The sequence below is a fragment of the Balearica regulorum genome, chromosome 9 (genome assembly GCF_011004875.1).
Source record: "Balearica regulorum gibbericeps isolate bBalReg1 chromosome 9, bBalReg1.pri, whole genome shotgun sequence".
NCBI lineage: Eukaryota > Metazoa > Chordata > Aves > Gruiformes > Gruidae > Balearica > Balearica regulorum.
This window is the reverse complement of record NC_046192.1, coordinates 22,184,270-22,209,787: the sequence shown is the minus strand read 5'-3', so window position 1 is coordinate 22,209,787 and position 25,518 is coordinate 22,184,270. Positions and strand designations below refer to the sequence as shown.

General features: G+C 38.6%; 1 protein-coding gene across 6 annotated transcripts in view; it reads left to right on the top strand.

Moving 5' to 3' along the window:
- The window catches only part of NAALADL2 (N-acetylated alpha-linked acidic dipeptidase like 2), a 488,624-nt gene that overhangs the window by 69,854 nt on the left and 393,252 nt on the right, over positions 1 to 25,518 (top strand). For 2 of the 6 annotated variants that reach the window (XM_075761536.1, XM_075761535.1), the window contains exon 4: positions 24,761 to 24,914. The exons of the other annotated variants lie outside the window; for them this stretch is intronic. The gene's annotated coding sequence lies outside the window, so the exon portion shown is untranslated. The remainder of the gene's footprint in view (positions 1 to 24,760; positions 24,915 to 25,518) is intronic. 6 annotated transcript variants of the gene reach the window in all.

Here is a 25,518-nt window from a genome sequence, read left to right as displayed (position 1 = left end):
GATGCTCTTTAAAAACTCCCTCTCTATGTGCAAGTTTCCTATCTTCAAAATGGTTATCTTTGAGGATACAGTGTGAATAAGTCCATCAGCAGTCCAAGGTACACAAGGGTTATTGTAGTGAATCCCAGCAGTTCACGCAAGTCGGCTTAGCTCACGAGCTGCAGCGGGAACGCTCCAGCCATGTGTTTTGTTGCCTGTGCTGAAGAAACATGGTGGTGAAACATTCAAATTGCCTATTAACAGAGGACTGAAGTTTATGGTGACAGGTCAGCTTGTAAACATGGGCTTACTGTTCTGTCTTATTTTGTGTCTATGCTAATCCATACCTACTTGCTATAAACAGAGAGCCTTTATGAAATTATCCACACAAATTGTATATTGTTCTAGATTATTTTGGTAGGGTGTTTCTTTTTTTGGCGGGATGTGGTTTCTGGGAAGCGTGAGTTACCAGCAGGTGTAAGTAACAGGAAAGATAATGAACATAACTGTCCTTTTTCTTCCATAAAGTATTATGTCAAGTCCATGGCACTGTCTGCTCTAGAGCAGCAGACTAGTTTTTTGCATGGACAAGGCAGATACATGCCTTTTGTTACTGAGACTGTGCTCAGCAGTGCAGTTGGGAATGATTAAATACAGCTCACAGCAACATCTTTGCTCATGACACAGTGATTCAGCACTTCATGTTTCTGAGCAAGGGATAGGGCTGCAGCCATCCCGTAATCATTGTCAGCCTCGTATACAATGAGCGTTTTCTGCTTGGGTCTCCTGCTTTGCCCATCCTCTGCACTTGCGCTCTCTTAGTTAAACTATAGCAAGTTAACTTACATAGGTGTTATACCCTGGAGATAGCAGTCACATAGCATCATTCATTAAAACAAAACAAACAAATCTACATAGTCTCTGCTGCTTTTCATTTTGAAATAGGAAAATGATCTTGGCACAGGGCATTTCCTGGGGATTAATGACTGGCTGGGGTTAATGGCCCTTGGCTGCGCTGTGGGCCATCAACTCCTCCCTGCTGGTCATTAATCTGCAGGAAATGCCCTGTGCCAAGATCATTATTGTTGTATTTGGGTTCTTTGAGAGCTGAATTCAGGAACCCACACTGCTCTAATGTGTGAGAGCCTGCTGGGTTTTCTTACGTTTAGGCCTTACATGTTGGTGGTTTTTTGTTTTTTTTTTTTTCCCCTGAGCTTATCTGAAGTTTCCAAATGTTTCGCTTAATGGAAAGTGACTGTAACGCTTCAGGTCCTTTAAAAATATTTCACTGAGCAGCAACCAAGGTAACGCTGAACTTTATGTGGTGAAAATAAAAGTTCTGTGTAGCAAACAGCTTTGGAAAGAGTATATACTTGGGGGTAGTCCGCGCCTTTTAGCATATCCTAGATCAACAAGTGCTGGATTGTACTTGGCATGGGAACTTGAAGACAGCCCTGACAGGCGGTGCATCTGTGCTTTCTACCGTAAGGTAGGATTGCGGGACTCATGGTCTGCATAAGCTGTGAAAAACTTCTTCAAACAAAGATGGTTCTTATTTTAAAGATATTTTTGCTTTCTTGGAGCGAGTCCAGAGGAGGGCCACGAAGCTGATCAGAGGGCTGGAGCACCTCTGCTATGAGGACAGGCTGAGAGAGTTGGGGTTGTTCAGCCTGGAGAAGAGAAGGCTCCAGGGAGATCTAATTGCGGCCTGCCAGTACCTGAAGGGGGCCTACAGGAAAGATGGTGAGGGACTGTTTCTCAGGGAGTGTGGTGACAGGACAAGGGGTAATGGGTTTAAGCTGAAGGAGGGTCGATTTAGGTTAGATGTTAGAAAGAAATTCTTTACTGTGAGAGTGGTGAGGCACTGGCACAGGTTGCCCAGAGAGGTTGTGGATGCCCCATCCCTGGCAGTGTTCAAGGCCAGGCTGGATAAGACTTTGGGCAACGTGGTCTAGTGGAGGGTGTCCCTGCCCATGGCAGGGGGGGTTGGAACTAGATGATCTTTGAGGTCCCTTCCAACCCAAACCATTCTATGATTCTACGATTCTTGGAAAATGAAGAGCGAGAAGAGATGTGCTAATTTGCCTCCCTACTACCTGCCTGACAGTGTTCAAGAAGTAGGATTTCTGTTGTTTCTGTTCATTCTCCCCATGTGATTTCAACATTGAAATGCACAACTTCTTTTTGTTTTGGTTTTTTTTTTGTTTGTTTTGTTTTGTTTTTTGATAGATTCTGCCTAGTAAGTTTGTGAAGCTTTGTTGTACTCTGCACTGAAATCAGCTTAGGGTTGAATACAAAATTCCAGAGAAAAAATAAAATCCTTCAAGTAGGTCAGTTCAATATTGTGGCCTGGAAGTGGCAATTCATGACTACTGTCATATTTCTTTATTAAAACCAAAACCTACCATCCCACCTCAACTACCAGTCTTCTACTTATTAAGAAACTATTTGATCGTACTAGATCATAATTACAAGTAAGGCTATAAGGAAGTGGAGCTCATAAGGCAAGTAGTAAATGTAGTGTTGAAGAACTCAAATGGTGATAAAATTGGTGCAGTACATACATCTAATATTCCTGAATGACCTTTATGAATTGATGAATTCACTGAAAAGAATAAAAAGCAATGTTGTACCCTTACTTTTTTCTTCTTAAATGCTTTTTCCTTGCTCCTTTCTTTCTCTCTCTGCTCTTTCCTTCAGAAGCTTTGCAGATAGGCAGCCTGTGCTGTCTTCCCAGTTCTCAGAGGTATCACGCTGTGAAGCTGCTTTAGGTCATCAGGAAACCTTCCCAATGTGCATTTCAGATCTTGAAAATGCCACAGTGCGCATGAGATTTGAAGACAGCAGCAAGCTTAGTAGAGACTGTCACAACTGTGTAGACCTTTTGATGGATTTAGTTAGGATTTCAGCAAAGAGAGGGAGAGATGTTTTATGAGAAGAAAAGGCCATGGATCCAGGTCTATGTACAAACTCTTATAGATCTTCGGATTCAGTGTAGGGTTTGGATTTTTTTGGGATGAAAGCATATTCACAACCCAGTCCTTGTGCCTACAAGTCAAGGCTTGTTCCCTTTATCGTAGAGGAAACACTCTGAAGTTGTTCCCTGTACTAGTGATTATGAACTCTCAGTCTGAAATTTTATCTAGAAAATATGATATGACAAGAAATAAGGCTTACTAATACGTTACAAGTAAACAATACTGTTATAGCTACTTAGGCTGTGTTTTTATTCCAGAAGGAATGATAGTTCCTACTCTGTTGCTAAGCCTGTAATAAGGGGAAGACAGCCTGCCATGTTACTAGGTTGTCATGTGCTTTTTAAAAATAGATGTTTATGTTCTGCCACTTACCGGTGAACATCATTTGAATATCTGAGATGATGTAGGTAAGTCAGAAAGTTGATATTGTTGTCGAGGCACTTGAGAGACTCCATTTGCGAAAGCAAAGAAAAATGCAGTGAGTAGCAGGGAGCCATGACAGGGTTGCCTTTTGTTTGCCTCACCTAGGAAGATGTAAAGGAAGGGGGAAATTTTTTTGCTTGTAAGGAAACCTTGCCCAAATTCCACAATATCTTTTTTTTTTTTTTTTTTTTTTTCCCCCTGCTAATCTGGTAAAGTCATCTTTTATCCCTCTCATTCTATAAACTTTATGTAGAGGGTATCTGGTCTGTGCTGCAGCCTTTTGGTTTGGTAGGCATCAATTTTCTTTGCAAAGCTTTGCTCACTTTCTCCCAAAGACTGGTTTGGGTTTTTTGGGTGGGGTTTGTTTTTTCTTTCCTTTAGAGGGAAGGAGGGGAAAAATGGGTCCTAGGGGAAGGGCAGTAGGCTGGGAGAAATGGATTTCCCAGCCTGTTCTTTATTTTCACCCAGCTCATAATGACTGCTGGGTGGTCCCTGGTACCAAGCAGCGGGGAATCCCCTTTAGGCTCTATTGACCTTGGTAAGGGCAGGGAGGATAGTTGCATTTCTGTACATGAAGCCTGGCACGTGGCAACGTTTTCACCCCAGAGTGATTAATTTTCAGCAAACTGGATCCTTTCTGTATCTGTAGGCTCAATGAAATCCCACGAACCCTATTGCTCCAACTCTCAGTCTAGTGAAGTCAATAGAAATGTTGCTGTGTTCTTGGTTAGAGAAGCCTTGAGCAAAAAACATTTGGAGATGCACAGCCTCCAACCTGATCTGCTGCTGCTGTTTGTGCAGTTGCTTTTAACATTGCAAAGTAGTTGTAATGCATCAGCATTCTCAATGCTAATGACTTGTATATGTGTAACTAATTTCCTAAACTACAATGATAAATCAGGCTCTGCATCCTTTTTTGTTGGGAGGCGTATTCATAACAAACTGTGGTAAGGCTACTTTTTGTCAAATGTAACGTTCAGATACTGTTTGTGGTGTTGGAGATGCCTAAATATTTTACTTTGTTAGTCTCTGGATGTGAAAACAAAGGTATTTGTTTCTTGTTACTTGTGTGCTCTTACAATCACTGGATTTGCAAATGGTTAACCAGCTAATGGCTATTTTGTTGTCTGCAACATAAACAAGGCTGTAGAGTTCAGTATGTTATTTATCTTGGGTAGGGGTTGGTGCTGTCTGTAAAGAAACCTGTCAGAAATTGAGTAAATATTAATTAAAAAATGTGGGTTGCAGATAACATTTCAATTAAAATTTTAAATGGAGAATTCTAAAGCTGTTTTGCTGATGCTAGAGCTGTCAGGATCATAACAAAGCTGAGTTAGTTAAGATTTTCTGATGGATGCAGCAGAATACCAATATTTGATTGTTATATACCATACTTGTTTGACCTACTGTGGCTTTGTATCTTTTTTTAGAAATCATACGATTTTTATCGTACTGTAATGTTTTTTCTGTCCTAGTGTTTACAGAGCGGTACATGTACTCCAACTCTAAAGTCAAAGCATGACAAACTGTGGAAGCAGGATGATGCTCATATTTTATCTATTGCATGCAGTATTAATCCATTCCAAGGAAAGACGATTTCATTAGTTATTATCTTTGATTGTAAAAATTAATAGGTAGTTCTGTACATTTCTTAGCTAAATTTTAGCTACTACTTTACTTTGCTTCTCATTTTCTACCTGCCAAACATTTGAATGGGTTATCCCAATAAAGAGATGGAGGCGGTGATGCTGGCTTATTGTAGAAAAATAAGTAACTGTCAGTGGCACTTTAAAAACTTATTAGCCGGATACTTGTCTATATGTGTTGCTTAGTTTTGTTGGCTTCAGCAGAAATTTATCATTCTCTTTGAAATGTGGAACATCTTAGAGGAAAGAAAGACTCTTAGCATTTGCAAACCCCATGATACCGGGAGAACTCAGTTTGCAATCATAAAGAGCAGCAGTCATGCCCAAGAGACATCACTACTGGACTAAGAAAAATGTTTGCCAATCAGCAATATATAATGAATAATGAACAATATTTGTCATCTCCCTGAAAGTGGGGCATTGCAATGCAAATCGTACAGCTGTTATTCTTTAATTGCAGCTGGATTAATAAAATGTAATTTTTACAGCCCATTTGCAATATACCACTGGGGAAAACGTTTTATTACCGCTTTGGGTGTCTTTTAGTTAATAAATTTGTGCCTTTTGAGTATAAGTATTTGGCTTCAAATGCAAGATACAAATTTATTAAAAATTGTAATAGTTCTTGGAGACTATAAAATGAAATGAAGTGCACAAAATGTGCGTTTCCAGTGCCCGAATTTAAAACAATTTCTTTGTACTTGACTAATTTCAATGTTTCCAACACTAGAAAGTAATGCATTTAAATAATTACTAAATATTTAACCAACCGGACATATAGCATAATTTTCAAGAGATGATTTATGTTTGTTAGCAATTAAAGATTCATAATGGCACTGAGAGGATGTGGCCATAATATCTAATTTTTAAAACTTGTACAATGTTTATGCAAAGTGGTGACACTGCGGGGAAGCGGAACTAATATTTGAAGTCAGAAACTAGAGCGAGGCAGTAGTTAAATGATCTGATTTACAGAATAAGACTGACCTGATCAAAAATAGTTGAGTAAGCCTTTTAAGGAGAACTTGGGTCTTACTGCTGGTTGAATGGAATCTCCCATTGAAGCTGGGGCTGAATCAGCTGTTGGCTGATTTCCCTTTCCTTATCACAGGTAAACCTTCTGAGCAACTGTCAGAGATGCAAACCTACCACTGGACAAAAATGCTTCCCAACAAACTCCATCAGAGAACCAGGTAATTTCACAATTGCCTATGAAAAGAAGCACTGCTCGAGATGCTGCTCTCCACATCCATATTCTTGGATCTTGTTGCCATCTGTATTAAGCCATTATTCCCATCCAGTTACTATGAAATACAGTGAAATTTATTGCTTGCTTAATCTTGGGATGTGAGATCCTTGCTTCTACTTTGATCACTTTCAAGTTTTAAGATAGTTGGTATATAAAGGTGAAAAAGGGGAACCACAGTGCAGATATTGCTTGTTGATGCTCTAAACCAGGTAGGTATTAGCTACCTCTTCCCTTGCTCCTCCTGCTGTTATCTAGGCAATCCATCTGAGTAGATGTGAGTGGTGATATTTTAGGCTTACGAAAGTTGAAGAAACTCTCCTAGTACTCGGACAAGATTTGTTGACTCTAATATGGTTAGTTAGAGCATGGTACCTGGTGGTTTCAGTCTTGCTCCTTTTACAGCATGGTGTTATAACTCAGTTGGTTAAATTGACCAAGTATTGCTAGAATGAAACAAAACCAACAAACCCCAGTTCTACTACTGCTGTTTTAAGGGAGTGTACTAAAAGCATGCTCACTGTACTTTGGGGGGGACGGGGGAAATAATAAATTATTTTTTTTTTTGCAAACAAGATTCCCAGAACCTTTAATCCAAATCCTGTCAGCTTTGGGAGAAGGCTGAAGAGGAGGCGTCTTAGGAAAGATGATACTCTCTGTTCAGAGAAACTAAATTTCAGTATTAATTTTTTTGCCAAAAAATTTATTCTGCTCCTTATTAAAGTAGCGTTTATGAAGTCAAGTGTTTGCAGCAACCAGCCCCGCCTTATGAAAGGTGCTCTGTAATCTTGCAGCCAGTATCTAGCACTGGTACATAATTACAAACAAGTAACTCTACCTTTTATTAAGTGAGAGTACTTTTCATGGTTATCTTTAGTAGTGACACAGAAAACCAGTTTTGCTATGGTGTTTAGCCATAGTTTTACTCTAGTGGCTAGCCATATTTTAGATCGAATTCATTCCTGTTATTCTTTCATCCTTTTAAGATTTTACTCTGAAAATTGAAATTGGTCTGTGCCAAGGGAGTCATCTCCCGTCTTTAGTTTATTCCAGTCTTATCCAAAATAATAAGTCACAGGACAGGATTAATGCAGCCCTTTTATGGATGAATGTACAATTTAGAACAAGACTAAGATGAGAAAAGAGAAACTCAGAGCTTGCTCTGAGCAAACACTAAATGTAATGTGTCTTTGTTACTCTCCGATAAACCCTCTTATCTCTGAGCATTGTACAGAAGGGAGGGATAAAAGATGAACCTAGCCCTCAGTTCAAGAGAAATTTGTTTAAAGGTGAGAGCAGAGTAAAAGGGACTATGTTAAACTTGAACTATAGTTACTGCATCTGTGTCAGGGTTTGAAGATCATACACTGCACAAAGCTTCTATAGAAGAGCAGTCTGGCTATAGTCCTGCTTTTTTTTGTTCTTATTTTCCTTTTTGCATGGTGAGTGAATTTGACTGGGTTACTTTACATGTGATGATTGCACTTGTGGGAAAAGACAATTAATTATTTTTTTTTAAAGTCTTTAAGGAACTTGAGCTTGAAAACACAAAATGAGCAATAGATATGAACTTGCTGTACCTCTTGCTACATAAAGAATTTTTTCTGAATTTAAATTTGAAAGAGTCAGAGTAAAGCAAAGAATGATCTAACCTTGAGTACCCCGTGTCATGCGCTGTCAGTAAAACCAGATCTGTCTTGTACAGGCACTCATTATTACACCTTGACCATGGGAATCATGGCTGAAACCAGGCTATCTGTTAGCTGGACATGTGACTTGCTACATACTCAACACAAAATCGATGATGTTTGATTTTTAATCAGAGGTAGCAGTACAGACAGATGCATGCTGTTTGTATTCAGTAATAGGCCAGTGGAAATGCTGCTGAAGGATCTCCTGTGAATTAATTTTTTTTTTTAATTAATTGTGTGAAAACTTGAGTGGGTGAGTTAGGAGAAATACTTAATGAGTATTGCATCACCTGGAGAAGGTTAAAATGTAGAAAGTCCATTAAGCTGCTAATTCATGTTTGTGCCTTCTGAAAATTCTTCCTTTTCCCATCTCTGTATTTTCTCACATTAAGATCGGGGGTACTGATCTAAAGCACAGTAGTCATTTGGATTTGCTTGTGGGGTTAGCAGTCAGATTTGTATTTATTATTTTGAGGCACTAAGGAAATTGGCTGTGAGCATTTATATTAAGTATTGTTCTGTGTCCACATTTTTCGGTGCGTTCGCTGCTATGGTATTATACACCCTTTGTGAATACAAAGATGCTTATGAAACATTAAGGCTGACTGTATTTAATTTCACGTCAAGAAGGACTCCCTACCATAGTGTTCAGCTGAGCCATTGTGAATAACCCTTAGTCTTGAATACTGGCGTAAAGAGCTTTTCTTTTGTGTGTGATGTGAGTGTTTTCATGGATTCAAAGCCTTTTTTGTCGTTGTGTATTTTAAAATGCAAAAACAACTGGCCTTTCAGCCCTGCCGAACTGGCAGGGCAGTTTTGTTTTGCTGTTCCTTGGGCCTGCTAAAATGGCACGTGAAAATCTTGATCGTGCAATTCAGTTTTGGGGAGGTGTGTATCTATGGATCTAAACAGTTCCATGATTCTTTTTTTTTAAATTTATATACATGCAAAATAAGTATATATGTCTAGTACAAAAGCATGTGCTTCACTTCAGTCATTGAGCTTTCTTATTAATTTCTTGTCTAACAGTCAATGTTGGACTATATGTGAACAAGATTTCCATAATATCCTTTTAATATTAATAGCGTTTTGTAATAGTAAAGCCAACAGGAAGATAAAATTCAGGAAACAATTTGGCCACAATTAAATGGGAGGCAAAAGCACAATTCTGACTATTAAATTGGATTCTTGTTTAAAACACATGCGGTAGAAGGATATGGCAGTCTTCAGGAAGCATAAAATGCAGTTAACCAGCACCAGCATTTAGTCACTTGCTAATACTGTACGTGATTTCTAATTACTTCTGTAGTTTGTCATTGTTTAACGCAATCAAATCTAATTGGCCAGAAAATTTTTCTGGGACCATCCTAGTCTATGACTATGTTTTTACTGTTATTGTTCCAGCTTCTTTTTCATCACCCCAACCTTTACTGCTTCATTAAGTCTTAAATTAGACTTTGACAATCAGTCTATTTTATTAGAATTATCAAAAGAAAGAAATATACATGGCAAAGTCGAAGGGGAGGCTCCAGCATCATATGTTATTTTGTGCTTAGCAGTTCCTTGAGAGTTATCAAAGGCAGGGATCCTTTATTTGTAATTAAATACTCCTCACTTTAAAATCATGACTAATAAATGTCAAGTGCAAGAAGAGGTACTATTATTCAGTGGAAGTCCTTGGATATGTTTTAGGGTGAAAAAGCGTGGGCATGAAAGTTGTTAGTTTTTGAAATGTTATAGGGTTGCTTTCATTACCAAATCCTAAAGTTAACCACTTCAGATAAAGCTCAAAAATCATTGAAACATTTGGGGAGCTCTTCTTACCCTACAGGAAGCTCTTGACATTTGTGGTAATTAAAAGTGAAGGTATCTATTAAATACTTAAGTTGTTCAAATAAACACCAAATTGGCATGCAACTGTAAGAGTTGTATATATCTTAAATAGAGCTGGTCAAAACTCTTCAGTGAAACTATTATCTGGGTTTGGTGGTGGTTGGGGTTTTATGTTTTAATGAGACTCAAAACCTTTGAGGAAACATTGACCTAAATGCTATGGGAGCAACCTGGAATGAGGTTTGTTCTTCAGAAATGTTCTTGTGATTGGCAGATCCAGCTTGGTTGTTGCAGAGCAAGGATTAAATGTCCCTTCTCCCTCCCTTGCTCTCATGTATGTGTCTTACTGTCTCTTTTGGGATAGGTGCTCTATGCCTTGTGTGGTTGGTTGGGGTTTTGTTTGGTTTTAATGAAGAATAGGAAAAGAGACCTCATTTTTCATTCAGTTTTCAAACCCCTACATTTTTTGTGGAGTAGAGCCTCATTTCTCCAGTTGATCCTGGCTCCGGTGTCCCAGCTGCTTGTCCTGAATCCCGACTTATCAGCATTAACTCATGTGGTAGGATTTAAGAATATCTAAAGACAATTGTGTTTAGGGCCAAATTTTGAAATGTTACTTTCCTATTGGGCAGTATTAGCAAACTGTTGTTAGTACCATTTTAAGGGCTGCAAGGAATTATGTCGAACCTGTAGAGGAAAACGTTATTGTTACCACTTATTTGACTGTAAGTCTGTTTGACTAAAAGTTGCAGAATATGCCCAAAACATGCTTCCTATTCTGTTTATTATTATTGTAATGTTTGGGTACTTTCCTACCATATAGTGAGATAGTCTCTTGGGTTTTTTTTGTTTGGGTGTTTTTTCTGCTTTTTTTTTTTCTCTTGAAGCAAAAATAGTGTGTGGATTTTGATTTATGTAACAATTAAGGATGCATCAAAAATATATCTGGTTGAATTAATGTGGAGCAGATACTTTAACTATTGTGTTATATCGCAATAGAACTGTAAGTGAAGCACAGCAATAGAAAATAGCAAAGGCATTTTCTTTCCAGTGATGACTCTCCTACAAAATGCTGAAGTCTCTTCCCAGTTTGTAGATTTTTTATTTTTTTTTCATATTGGACGTTCTGTTTGATGGTAATGGAAACAACCAGATTGGTTAGCAGAGGAAGCTATGGCACTTTATTTTAATCATAATTTCTTAAAAAAAAAAAAAAAAAAAAGACAAAACCAAGCACAAAAAAGCCCCCAAAATCAAACAAACAAAAAACCCAACCCCCTCCCCCCAAAACAAACCCCCAACCCCCCAAAACTCAAAACAAACCCCAAAACCTCCCCCCCCCGCCACCCTTTTTGGGTACTATTTTAAATTAGCTTAGAAAGTTACTTCACAGGACATTACGGAAATCTGTTTTCAATGCATTTCATAAGAGATTTTGCAGCATTTGATTTTCAAAATTGATAAATGTGGTACTCCCCTTCCTCCATTTGTAAATGCAAGTCTATTCTGTGTACTTTTCGGTGGATTCACTTTTTCATACTTAGGTTTCCACGCGTGCCCTGGAGAACAGCATGCAATCCGCTCTGAGGTAAACTGGATTTCAGTGTAGTCTGTTTCAAATTAAATGAAATTGTTTATTAGTTTTGCAATTCTGGAGAGCAGAGGCGCCCTTGGGTTTTTATTGAGCTGATGAGGGATATGTTAGCCTATACATCCAGAGAGGACTGATGCTAATTGGGCTTTTCACTTTGATAAAGTCCTTGGTTTCAATGATGATACGCAGGTCAGCCACATCTTTTAATTAAAAAACAAATAAAAATTAAAATCCTATGCTGGAATTACCTAACTGTTGAGCAGTTTATATATGCAAGTATGCTCTCTTGTGGTAAGCCATTTTATTGAATCCTCCACCAGGTCTAAATTATGACAAATTTTGTTTAAAACTGTCATTATTCTAATCTTTTTTTTTTTCTTTCATCCTGCCATGCATTTTAGCAGGGTTTGCAGTGTGATGCAGTGGCAGAGCTCTGGATGTGGTACGTGCAACTGTATTTATTTTGAAGTTATGTTCAGTACAGTGAGTGATATTCAGCACTGAAACAGCACCTGACTTTGGTAGCATCCAGCTTGCTATGGAATAAGGTGCTATTTGACTAGCAGTGATTATGTGATTTAGGGCAAGATACTTGTATAGCCTCTGAACATCTGGCAGTAGAGGAGGAGAGGGTCTTATTCTGAAGCTTCTTTACCAACTTTTAGTAATAGTGTGATTTATGCTTGTTACGACAGCTAAGACACTGATTAACTAAACTTCTGAGATGCAGAAGTTTATTCACTCTAGACTTGTCCAATAATCAATAGGAAATAAAGGCAAAACAACCTAGACTTTACTCTGATGTAGGTACTCCTGGGTGGCCTGAGCTGCAAAGGTGTATTCCTTTGCTTAGCACTGCAATAGTACTATCTCAAGTATACATACAAATTCAAGAAGCACATAACCAAATACATCTCAGTTGCATCCTCTTGAAAAAATCAGCAAAACTGTTTTAATCTTCATGATTAGCCTAACATCCAGGAAGTATAATTTAATAAATATCTAAGATACCTGTAATCCTCTAAATATTTCTCATATTACAGCTGAGGTTTCTGCCCAGATTGTTTACCTACTGAATAATTTACATATAAATTTCCTTACTGTTTTGCCTGGAGCTGAGGATAGCCAAATGTCAGTAAGAACATGAGGTTATGTTCAAGTGATCTGAATCATGCAACTCCATGTATATACTTCAAGGGAAATATGTTCCTAAAGAAGAATTTCAGAGAATGTTTTTTCAAGACCATGAAATTCTGGAGTCAACTTAAAGCCACAAACACTTGGCATGCGTTGGGTAAATACAACTGCCATTGACTTTGGAAGTTTTGGCAGCCTGGCAACTCAAAGATCATACTTCCGTGGTTGCAGAGATGTTTTGATGTGTGCTGTTGTGCAGGAACATTTAATGTCAAAACAATCAATTATTCAGCAGGTGTGGGCAATAGCAGAATGATCTCATTGGCACAGAAGTTGGATAATGTGTAGAAGAGTAGGAGATGGATTGGATGAGAGCATGCTGGAGTAACACCTTGCATTTGCTGGAGCTTAATTTAGTTGAGGAGATGAACAGCACTTCTTTTAAAAGAACTTTTTGATGCATGCAGGTTACTTCCTTTGTTATTCTTTAATTGCAGTTATGTTTTTGTTAATGAGAACTGAAAAGAGCAACCATGTCTTGCAGTTTTCTTCTATTTTTACGTAACCTGAAAGAAACAGCGAGTTTAAAAGGTTCAGCACGAGACATGTTGACTCAGCTCCTCATGAGAGCTTAACAGGACCCTGAGCAGAAACCTGTGCTAGAAGCTTAATATAAATATTTTATGGAGAAATTGAGTAATATTTAAGGGACAGAAGTTGGTTAAGCAGCATCAGCAGTTTCAATCTGTAGAAGGCAGACAATAAATTTCACTGTCCGCTGTCATAACTTTGCATGACAGTGTTATGTATGAATTTAGAGTTTTAGGATGATGCAGTATTACTGTACATTCATACACAAGTATATGCTAGTGATGCTGTTCTAGTGCATCTTATTACACATAACATTCCTGTCCAGAGTCTGTTTTACCTGTAGCACATGAGTGTTTTCAGTTGAAGACTGTTTCCATGGGACTGGTTGCTGTACCAGACCAGAGTCATTGTCTCTCCTGTAGTGGAATTCAACTTTGAAGTTGTTTTTTTATTTCCTACTGTCTTTCACACTTCTTTCTCCTCCGTGTCCTCATCCACCCTCCTTTTCCCTCTCCAATACTTAAAAATCCCAAGAGTTTCAAAACAAAGAAGTGTTTTCATTTGATGTTTCAGTTATCAGCTACTCAAGTCAGAAACACTTCATCCATCTTTGATACCGATTCAGTTTTCTGTAGTGTATATATGTGTGAGTTAAATGTAAGATGGTACACTTTTTTCTTCTTGTTCAATACGCTCTCTTCAAGCTTTCATTCGACTGCTTTCCTGTTGGATCAGATTTTCTGTCTCCTCTTCTTTCTCACTAGAGAGTACTGACAAGATAAATACAGAACAAGGCAGCAGCAGCTTCCATTTAACCCCCAATGACGTCAGTTTAGGACACAGGATGATGCATGGATTAATAATAATAAATATATCAGTGTTTGAAATTTGTAGCTGTTCAGTGCTTGACTTTGCAATATTAATGCATTTTTGTTGTTGTTCAATTTTCTAGGCAGGCTGAATAATTGTAATCAATCTTGCGATGCAGAATCACAGTAGTGCCCACAGAAGCTGACCAGCATCTAGCAGCGTGCCTGGAAGCTACAGATCTGTAATCAGACCCTTCTTGTTACCTTTGAGAGAGCAAGACCACTAGTAGTTTATCATGTCAATGTTAGATAAGGATGAGGGATGCACAGCTTGTTAATGTGGTTCACATATCCTTCCAGATGAGCAAAAGAAATTTACAGTTTCAAGTATGTTAGGATCTGCAGTAAGATTTTTGGAGAACATTGTTGACCACGAGTCTCACTGCTTTCTGTGTCTATTTCTGCTCTCTTCTTTGGCGTATCCATGTTTTCTCTGACTCTTCTCCCCAACCCTTCTTGTCCCAGTCTGCTTTTGCTGCGCCATTTCCCTGAATGTAGGCGTGTTATAGTAAGATTTCATGTTTGTTATTGGTGAATTAATGAAATCACGTTTCAGAAACCTGTAGAAACGTCTGCTTTTGGATTGAGAAATTCAGAATTTTAACCCACAGAATGAAAATCTAGCAGTTACAGGTGTGTGGAACCAGACGCCATGCAGTGATAAGTTCGACAATCCAACATGTAGGCAGTACTATCTGGTATGACTGTTAGCCATGTAAGCTATGTGAAGACAACTTTTCCCCATTCTTTTACATTCTGTCTTGTTGCCAGTTCTTCTTTTAGTGTCCAGTGCTCAGAACCTCATTTGCTTTGTCATTTTTATTATTTTTCTGGTACGATTATGAGCCTGTTTATAGTGCACATTCTTCTGTGTCTGGAAGAATAACTCTAAAGAGGATGGAGGGGGAGCTCCTCACAGAAACTCCTTACTGTAATAGGTTAATGTATGGATTAATAGTAAGGATCGCTTACCTTTGGGCAGAAGGAGAATCATATGGGAGTTGTATTGGTGTTGCAACTGAAAATGTTTTAAGGCCTGAAGACCTATTTTAAATGAGTGATATTTTATCTTTTATCTACATACTAATTTTTGCCCTTCAAAAGATGGAAAGAATCAGGTATCCTCCTTTTCCATAATGAATAAAGTTATTTTTGTGTTGGAAATAACCAGCCAGTCACCAAAGCTGGACACAGTTTTTCTTCTAAGTGGGTGATTTTCAAATAATTAGTTCAGTCAGTCATACACAGAATACTCCTGTTCTGAAAAGCGTTCTAATTTTTGTGTGTCTGCTGGTGAGGTTTTCTGTATATGAACCTTGAAACAAATATCAAAGGTATCAATTTTCATTGCCACATTTATCAGTTTGGCAGCAGTTCGTTCTGAGCTTGATGTTAAACATGATTATTGTAAGTTATTAACTATGCTTACTGCAAATAACACAAATCTGCCCAGCTCTGCTAGCAAAGTAGTAGGCTCACAGGGTGGTGCTGGAACATATATTTATGTGACATATGTTACTGTTCAGAAATTAACTTTATTTTCATATTTTCATGAAAAAGAATACTATTTGGTGAAGAGGGAAATTTTAAGCAGTTATTCCTATCTTGTGAAGAAAATTATTGAGCATCTGGAGTGCCTAATATTTGCTTGTTTTCTTTCAAAAATGAACAGTTTCTGTTCTCTGATCCTTAAAATCAAGCCCTCATCTGAAAAACATGTAGAAATAGCTGGTTACTCTTGGTATTTAAAGTAACATTTAGTGTCTCCCACTGGAGTCTGGCACCTTTTGTATTTGGTTACTGCATGCAAACAACCCCATCTCCCAACCCAACTTCAGTCCCAAAATGCTTAAAGTGAAACGTAATGGCAGCGAGTATAGCTGGAGGAGCACAAGGTACAGCGAGGTAGCTGTGCCTGGCACAGCGAGCAGGAGTCACAGCTGCTTACCTGTTGTCAAGTCTTTATTGGGCACTGCAGCTGAAACAGAGTCTTTTTTAGGGGCAAACCTCCATGCAGTTGTGCGCGGCTCCGTTCCCGTATGTTAGCTACCTTTGGAGAAGTGATGGGGTGAGGCAGAGGCACACGTTGGCTGGAAGGTGGTACGTGAAAATCAACAAATTTATAGCGTGTCCCCCTGAGGTGGGAAAGCTATAATGTGTCCCGCCTGAGGTGGGTGCAGATGTGTCAGCAGCAGAGCCGTTCTTGCTGGATGGAGTTGTAAGTGTGAGTACAGTTCTAGAAATCTCCTGAAAACAGGGAGTGGGGTAAAAAAAGAGATAGTTTGTGATCCCATTAGAAAAAGCCAAGGCTTGAATTTTAGTAGACACAAAGAAAATCCAACAGGAGAGATGAAGAGGAGGAGAGGTGTCACACGTGTCCTACTGAAGGGAAGATCTTGAATAATGGCTGAAGCTGTACTGTGCAGCAGAGACCTGGCCGTGGGACTGCAGGAAACCCGCTCGCATTGCTCGCTCGATGTGTCTGCGGAAGGTTAAATCGCACGTGCAGTGCATGTTAGTGGCCCCTGGAGATTTCTGTATTGATCTTTTTCTTAATAATGCATAATATGCAATCAGAGCTTTTTTGATCTTTTCACAGACGTATTATCAGCGAGTCTTAAATCACAGTGCTGCTGGTGGTTGTGTCTGACCTGTCCTCCACCAACACTAAAGTAGCTTTTATTTCCACTGGGATTACTCCTGACTTACCTAGTGGAGAACTAATGGAGACTCAGGCTCTGTGTTTGGAACGATAAGTCACCGTTCCATGGCCTTTCAATGGGGCAAGATGATGTATCTATCTACATTTTGTTAAAATTTTTATTTCAAAATAAAATCAGTATGGGTTTTAGATTTATGGTTTTGTGGTTTGTTTTTGGTTTTTTTCTGTGTGAACAAAAATGTTGGTTTTGCATTATTAGCAGAGTTGTGTGTTCTGCCCTGTTTCATCTTTGCTCTCATTTATAAGTCTCCTTTGTGGAATGGTTTAGGATGGGAATTTTGGTTTGGATGCTGAGCTAAGCAGGACTTTGCAATTCTGATGTCACCTCTGTTCTACCTATTGGAACATTGATTTCTAGCAATGTATGCTCTTAAATCAGTATGATCTTTATTGGTACTTGCTAGTGACATAGTTAAGTCTGGCAGCAGCTAACTGTGAATTTACATTATAGTAGTGCAATGGGTTTAATTAGAAACCAAGCAAACGAGATTTCAGAATTAGTTATTGCTGTTTGACACCATGTGCAGTACTTGTCTCCTGGACTACGGGAATTCGTGGTTGCTGCTGTAAAATAGGTATTTTACCTTTTACCTTGAGAGTATTTAATCTGATAGCGTAGGCTACTGGAAATTTGTGTAATTGTGTTACTATCAGTATTGTGTGTGAGTACTCATTGTGCAATGTGCAAACAGGTTATTAGTGATGTGATTTTGCATTTGACAACATCAGAATTTAATTGGACTATTAAAATTATTCAACAGCAACAATAGCACAAAATTTGACTTACAGCACTAATATAAGTTTTGCTGTCTTTATCATCATCTGGCTATTCCTTTTTTGTTTCTGTGTTGTCTTTTTCTAGTAAAGGCCTAGTTAGTCATGGCTTTTCCATGTGTTGGTTCTTTAGTAATAAAAAAAAGAAAAAGCCATTGGGTAGAAAACACATTACATTTGCTCAGGAAGTAGGAGAATTGCAGGCTATTTTGGATATTTTGAGTAAAATGTTTAATGTATTATTTATATCTGGAATAATAAATGTGCTGACCAATAGTAAGTCAGCAAAACTCAGTGTGGCTGAACTGTTCAGAATGAATCAGCTCTTATTTTTCTTCTAATCCTGGACAGATGGTAGGCCGCTAGCGCTGCAGTTCACCAGATGGATATCCCCTTGCCATGGTTGTCCAAGGAAGATGAACACCAGAAGATGCCAATGGACTGAAGCTAAGCAGTACAGAGCACTTGTCTGGGCAGGAGGAAGGATAGATCTGAGATGTAGGTCCCACGTCCATGGCATGTCCTAACCACAGAACTGCAGGCAGGATCAAGTGGGAATCAGAATTTTTCTCCCCTATTCAGTCAGGGGCTACTGATTCCATGTAGCAACAAAGTGGAGCGTGACCCCCCCATGTTGGGGCTGCCTCTTTGGAGGGGTGCTTCGCCGGTTGTGATGAAAGCAGGGAAGAAGAGGCCCTTGTCCCTGCCCATCCCCTTTGTGAAAACATGGGATGACTTAAATGCAGTGTCTTCTGAAGGATCAGATGAGGTAGTGCAATTTAGGGCTGGGCAGAAATACCCAACAATTCAGGATAAGCTAACTTGAGTGCAGTCTTGTTTCATTAGCACACAGCTCTGAGTTACTGTAGTATGTGTAACATGCCTGAACGAGCTCATCGATTACTACTTTGTCTGTCTCTACACCACAAAACATTTTGCTACATAAAAATGTATGGAAAACTGTTTCCACGCTCTTTGTCAGCACTGAGGCTGAGTCACCTTTTCCTGGGCTCACAAGCCCTCGGTGACTCCCTGGACACAGGGGAAGGTTTTAAATTTGCTGAGTGCCCAAAGTTGTCTTTGCCCATAGAGCCCCCGCAGCTGCTGCTGAAGCCCCTGAGCTCTGTGTGTCCTGGTGGGGGCAAAGCTAGAGGATCAAGACTGTAGATTTTTGTAGTGGTGAGTACGTGTAAAACTCCAGCTCAGCCTTTGCCAATGAACCAAGAATTGTTTTCATTTTTAAAATTTGGCTGGCTGTTTGGGGCAAGATGGAGAGGTCTGTTCTAGTTTTTGCATTCTCCTTGCTTAAAAACAACCTGGGCACCCAGTATGGAACATTTCCATTGGAATTATGTATTTTTTTATTGTCAATTTATGAACTCTGTTGATATTAGGAATTTAATAAAAATGCTCACAGACGATTATCTATAGTTGTGCTATAATAAACCCTATTTTGGTGAAGTTTATAAGTTAGCAGTTGTAAAATATAACAAATTATTAGACGAAAATAGTTGTAAAGTCTGGAAATTGACTTTTTGCTATTTTTTATGATTTAATCTATTTAGAAAGAGACACATACCTTCTTTTCACAACTGGAGAGAATCTTGATGAGAATACAAGTAAAAACATAATATATATTATCTGACTTTTTTGTTTGCTAAAGGAGAAAATACAAGCCATTTTGAAGATGAACCTATTGTCTTTGTTCTATCACCGAGAAATCTGCCTTTCCTCTCATTTACTTTATTTATGGTGTCTGAATATGCTGAGTGTATGAACCTTCCTTCTTAAAGGAGATAACCTTAAAGATAAAATAAGGTGTGTGTGCCCACTAAACCTGATAAACTGATATTACTATCTTGATAGAATTTCAGAGGGCATAAAAGACATATTCCAAAACTTGTTAAAATTGGCAGAAATTGTGCAAACTTCAGTGCATTTTGGACCAGGCTGGCAGTGAAATGTATCACTGAGCATATAATTGCCAAGTTATTTTGTTCTCCTTCAGAGTATTACCCTACCTTGGTCATCTTGTGTTACACACCCCAATCTTGCTGCTGCACTTGCTGCTTTGAAATAATGCAGTGGGCCTTATTCTCAGTTTGGTGTGCTCTAAACCAGCAAATATTTCTTTTATCTTGGTATCAAAGGCTAGACTGTGGCTTTAACATTGACAAGAAGCACTTGGAGACAGTGACTGACCTTTTGAAATTGGTAAAGAGCCCCCCAGGGAATCCCATTAGGAGCAGGGAAGGTAGATAACAGCTTCTTCCACCCAAAAAAAGACGGTATTCTGCTGCTTGTTATTACAAGACTTCATAACTAAACCCAGTTTCCTTGGCCTTCTCTTTCAATTCAAAGCAGCCAGCTTTGTTCTTTAACTGGTAGATATTTAGTTATTTTTCTCTGCATGTTTAAAGGCAAACTCTTGGAGTTCTTATCTCAAAGACAAAGCATAATGCCAACATAGGTTCCCTGTTTCTCTCCTTGTAGTGACTTGTGCTGGCTCTTCCTTCTTCGAGTCCTTTGAGGACCGGAGATGCAGAGTGGATCAATTGGGTGCTACAAGGGCTGGTGGCAGCACTGAAATTGCATGTCGATCCTGAGCTGCAGCCTGGCACTAGCTAGAGCAGTGTATCTATCAAACGGCATGTGCTGCTGAGATTTGAATTGCATGTATTGATTTTTCTTATACATATAAATATATGTTGCTGTACTCGTAATATAAGGTGATGTAAAAAGTACTATGACTAGGTGCTTTCTGGAAGTTTTAGATGGAAGAAATTGGAAGGGGGAGATGGGCTGGGTTGTTTTAATAGTGTTATTCCTCCTTAAATTGTAATTGTAGTTTCCTTAACACTTGATTCTGTTTTGGCCAAATTTTCCTGACTGAGATGGAGGGATCCTTGGAGATGCTTGCTTTTTTTCCAGGCTTAATCTGTCATAACTTTAGGTCTTTCAACTTAACTTTTGAAATGATAGAATAGGAATATATATATATAATCACTTGTAGGTGTGAGCTGGTCGTTTCCAGTAGCAAGGCTGGTGATTTGTTGTATCTATTTTGCCTGATAAAAAAGCATGAATGTTGGGACACCTTATAAAAATTGAAAAGATGCAATAGTTTCTCTGTCATGGTGTGGTCCGAGAACTTAATAGTGGTCATAACATTCTCTTGTTCTATTTGTTCAGGGTTTCTGATTATCAGAGGTTACGGATGTGGCAATTGTGAACCCAAGGTTGAATATCTCCTAAGAAATATTGAATCTACCCCTAACTTTTCAGCCTTCTCCTAAATAATGACAGCACAAAGGAAGGAGAACCTTTCAGTATTTACGTGTGGTCTGATTGCAAGTCAGAGATCTTGCCTTACATCTTGAACAGAGTACCAAGAATTAAACCAGTGTTGAAATAGCATTATTTGGATACCATTTTAATTACTTCAAACATTGTAATAAAAACTGACTTTTCTTAGGTTTGGAGGTAGTAACTTCAGATTATTGAAGCACAGTAGTTCATAAAGTTCTTCACCAAGACACAAAGAAAGAGAAGTGTCTTTTGTACCATCATTACGCTTTCAGGTTCTGTGTTCAAATTTTGGATTGAGAACCCCAACTCTTTTCAGAGGCTGAACAATGTTGTTGGAAAATTATGGTTTTCTTTAAATTCTTCTTTTCATCATCTGGGGTATGGGTGCATATTATTGCCTACACAGGATTGTGTAGAAATTGGAAAGATATGTTTGGATAGAAGGTTTTTCTGAAATACTTTTCTTCATTGAGAGAGTGGGAGAAATCCATGGTAGTTATCAAAATTTACTGCAATCATGTTTCTGTGTTTTATGTGTTTCAAAATCAGAAAAGTAAATGAAAGGAGTCAAAAAGGATGTTTCGAAACTGTTGAAAATCCATGCTCGCAATGATGCTTAGACCATTGTTCTAATCTGCTTTAGTTCTTTGGTAGGTCATAACAGTGGGTGCGTAATTTAGATATGCAACAAAGCCATCCCATTACTTCTTGGAAATAACAGAATATTTTGAGCTTTTATACTTAGACAAAGACAATTTAATTGCAGTACGCCCTCCTGTGAAACCGTAAAAGTCAATCAAAGAAGAAAATGTTGCTTCTGGAGTCTTAAAGTGGAATGTAGCTCTGTATTTTGTGGCTGCAACTGAATGAGCGAATTGTTCTTTTAATGAAGATACTTTGAACGCTAATCATAATAGCAGGAAATATAGAGCAGAAGCCTGATCATGGCGATTTGGGAACTGATTGCTTTTGCAAAGGCTGGGATGGCTGCACAGCTGGTTTGGGTTCATATTTTAGGCCATTGAAGGTGTTTTCTTTGCAGGGATGGGACTGCCAGAAATCATATCTGTTGTTTTACTCCTGTGAGGGTTTGCAGATTTGTTTGCTCTGGTATTTGCTACTGCATTACCGTGACCGACAGCTCCTGTGCTGGCACATGGGTTGCCCTCCTCCCTCCAAGGGCAGAGATGGGAGAAAAGTACACTGAAGAGGTGTGTGAATTGTCGCATGTTTTGGTGAGGTGCTGGTCATAGGAGTTTACTGGAGGAGAAATCTTCAAAGTCTTTTGACTACTAATGGTGACATTAGTTTCAGTTAGTACTTATTCTTTGTGTAACTGTGTATTGTGTCTTGGACTAGTACAATCTCCCTGGAGGAGGCAGAGCTAAGCATCTGGTAGTGAGGACTTTGCACTTGGAAGGCTTTGAGCTTGAGTGTGCCACCATTTTGTGGTGATTCAGGGAGCTGTTTGGGAGTTTACCTCTAGAGAACCAAGAATAAAAGACTGTAGCTGTGTCGCTTAATCCTAGTCCTTTACCTCTGGTGTCCTCGCTTACTGCATAGCCCACTGATGTACTCCAGACCCTGACTTTGCAGCAGATGGTCTTCTCATGCTGCAGCAACTTCTGTATCTCCAGGGTTATACATAATGGTCTCTTGCACATGTGGGAATACCGTGCTCTGTCCTCCAGACTGGTAGGATTGAAAGACCACTCTAACTCCTTTCTTTTCATCAGCCTTTCAAGGGAAACTCTTTGATTACTGCTATTGTGTCCTCACATAACTTGTCAGATGCCTAAAGTTTGTATACTAATACTGCAGTATAAGGCAACGTGAGTAAATAAGATGGTGAGAATAGAAGTAGTTTCTGTATATTGTCCATAAGAACTAGCAGACCTACTGATACCTCAAGTACCATTAATTCTTGATTGGGGCATGCCAAACTTGTCAGAGGAGCCGTCTGCTACTTTGTTCTGTGTCTATTTATTAGTAAGGTGAATCCTGACATCTCATGTGGAAGAACTGTAAGGGGAACATGGTTTTTTATTTAGCTTCCTGCAGACATCTTACCAAGAAGGATGGTTTAGCTTTTGTTGTTGATTACTTCTCCTGATACTCTGCATTGTGATGTGTTTCTTTTTATATTGTGCTTGCTGACTGTTTTCTGACTAGTATATCTTGATATTTGCTACTTGAAGTGGCATACAAAGAAGCTGTCATCACCAGCTGCGTAGAAGACATGTGAGAAAATCATCAATAAGTATTAAGAACAAAATGAAAATATGGCCGCTACCCCGCTGAATTTGACTTTTAGTATGCTTTTTGCCATCTTTCTCCCTTGGCTCAATGCGCTTAAATGCTCTGAGAGAGAAATATTTTGCTGGCTGCCTCTTGCATGATCTCCAGGTGCACAGGCCTGTGCCCAATTTCCTGCAATGCAGAAATGAGTCGGTTGATTACATTTCTGTTGCCTTTCTGAAACCTGTAATCTTCAGGCTCTACCGAGATTTAAGGCATACCAGAATAGGTTACTTCTGAGTGTCTAACCGTTTTAGATTGAAAATAACTGTTCAGCCCCTATCAAGAATAATTTACTGTTCTGTTAAGAAGAAAGAATAGGAAGTAAGCTATTACCACAGAAAATTTCACTGCAATTTTCTTTTGCATAAGCTTAAATTCTGAGTAGAGAGGTTGTCAATTAGTGTGCAGATTTTTTTAATTGGCTATAATAAAAAACTAATTGGTGTTTTGCTTAAAGAGTGAATTAAGAAAGTGTTGCTATAGAAACTTTGCATGTGTATAGTGCTGCTCTACATAACAGTGAATATAATAGTCTAATGACCTTTCTGAACCAGCTGTATAGTCAAGGAAAAAGTGTTAAATTCAGGCTTGCTGAAGTGATCATTAAGGAGTTTGTGACTTCACCCATTTCATTGCCTGAAAGTGTGTCTGGCATTGTCTTGTTCAGTGTTTCTCTTGACTCGTGTCAAACCATATAATAAATGCTGGTCTCAAAAGACCTGAACTTCTGTAAAATCCAAGTGCTCCAATTTTGAATGTGTAAACCGATCTGTAATCTGTCAAGCATTAAATGTACTACTGGGAAAATTTCATTTTCATAATCTGAGAAAGTGTGATGATGGATCATAAGTGACAACATCTAATCCGTTAGCTGTTATGTTCCTTCCTCCTCTCCCTTTCTCTACCCACTGAATTCTGAGCCTCATGTGAAACACAGGAGTTACGGTTTTGAGTCAAATGGGATTTCTATTCTAATTTGCAACATTCTCTCCCAGCAAAAATACTTATCTCCTCAAATATAAACTTTGCTGAGGAAAGAATAATTTCTTCAGAATTTGCAAACAGGAATTGTTTCCCTTGGGTTAATGCTTGCCTACTTGGATTACTTCAGAGTTGTCATCTGTACTTTTGCTAGCTGCTTAGAAGTTTAAAAACGTAGGTGGCATGGACAAAAATATACTGAACTATATTATGAACGTAGGAAGGTGGTCAGTAATGAAATAAATGTCTCTGGTAAAGGGGAAAACAAAATCATGACCTTTCTTTTTTTTTTTTTTCAGTTCCCTGATCCTGAATCTCATTGTAACTCTGCAAATGGACAAATCGTGTTGTCCTGTTTTTAACTGCATATTGAGAAGATGCAGGGGTGTGAGATCCTGCAGTTATTAATCATAGTGACAGAAAAACCTTAAAATGTTCTGCATGCTTTAAATAAAGCTGTGACTGTCTAAATGCAAAAGACCAGACAAAACTATAACCTGTCGACTTTTTGTGGAAAGAGTTCATTGCTTTCTTTTTTCTTCTGGTTCTCGGTTAAAAAAACCAACAATCATTCTGTGTCTGCTAAATTTGCCCCTGCACTTTGTTCTTCAAACTGGTTAAACACAAAAATCTTTGAGTTTGATTAGTTTATGATTTGACCATTGTTTTTCTTTTTGTCTTCTCAGTTGATTCTTGGAAGAAACCAAAGATTCTTCTAAGCAGGTGAATTTAGGAGAATCAGAATTCTCTGGAATTGTACAGTTGGCTTCTTTCTGTACCTCTGGATCATGACTGACTAGTATCATAACTTAGCGGCTATTTTCCCCTTGATACACATATGTAAGCCCTATTAGTGTTAATGCCTTTTTGAAATGCTTCCCTCATATATTCAGTATCTACAACTGATGTCCAGACCCTGAAGTCTTATGAGTTGCATAGCATGTGGCTATCTCTAGAGCTTAATAGAAAGTTGGATTTAATCTCACAGTTCATCTTTTGAGCAGTAAAACTGTAAGACAGATAAAATGTTTTAACGTGAAGCTTTTATCTGAGACCTGTGAGCAAATAAGTCTTTTTCTGGTCCAGGGAAAGGACTGACTTTATTTTTGTCTTTTTTTTGGTTTTTTTGTTTCTCCCCTCCCTTTTATCTTGCCCACTAAGACCGTAACTGTAATGTGCACTTACATGGGCGTGTATAGTTTAAAGGTGTTGTTTTGCCAAGTAGTAGTGCAATATTGTGTTTACAACTGTCAAGAAAATGTGCTTGTTGGAACTCAGTAAATCCATCCTTACTTTATTTAACTTTTTGCTGCTTTGCTGCAATTCATTGTCAACTGCCTTTGTGAAAAGGGGACCAGGTCTATGAAGGGCAAAACACGAGTCTTCCCTAGGACTGGTATTTTCCACTTAGTTTTACTTGTCTGTACAAGGCTCTGAGCATCCT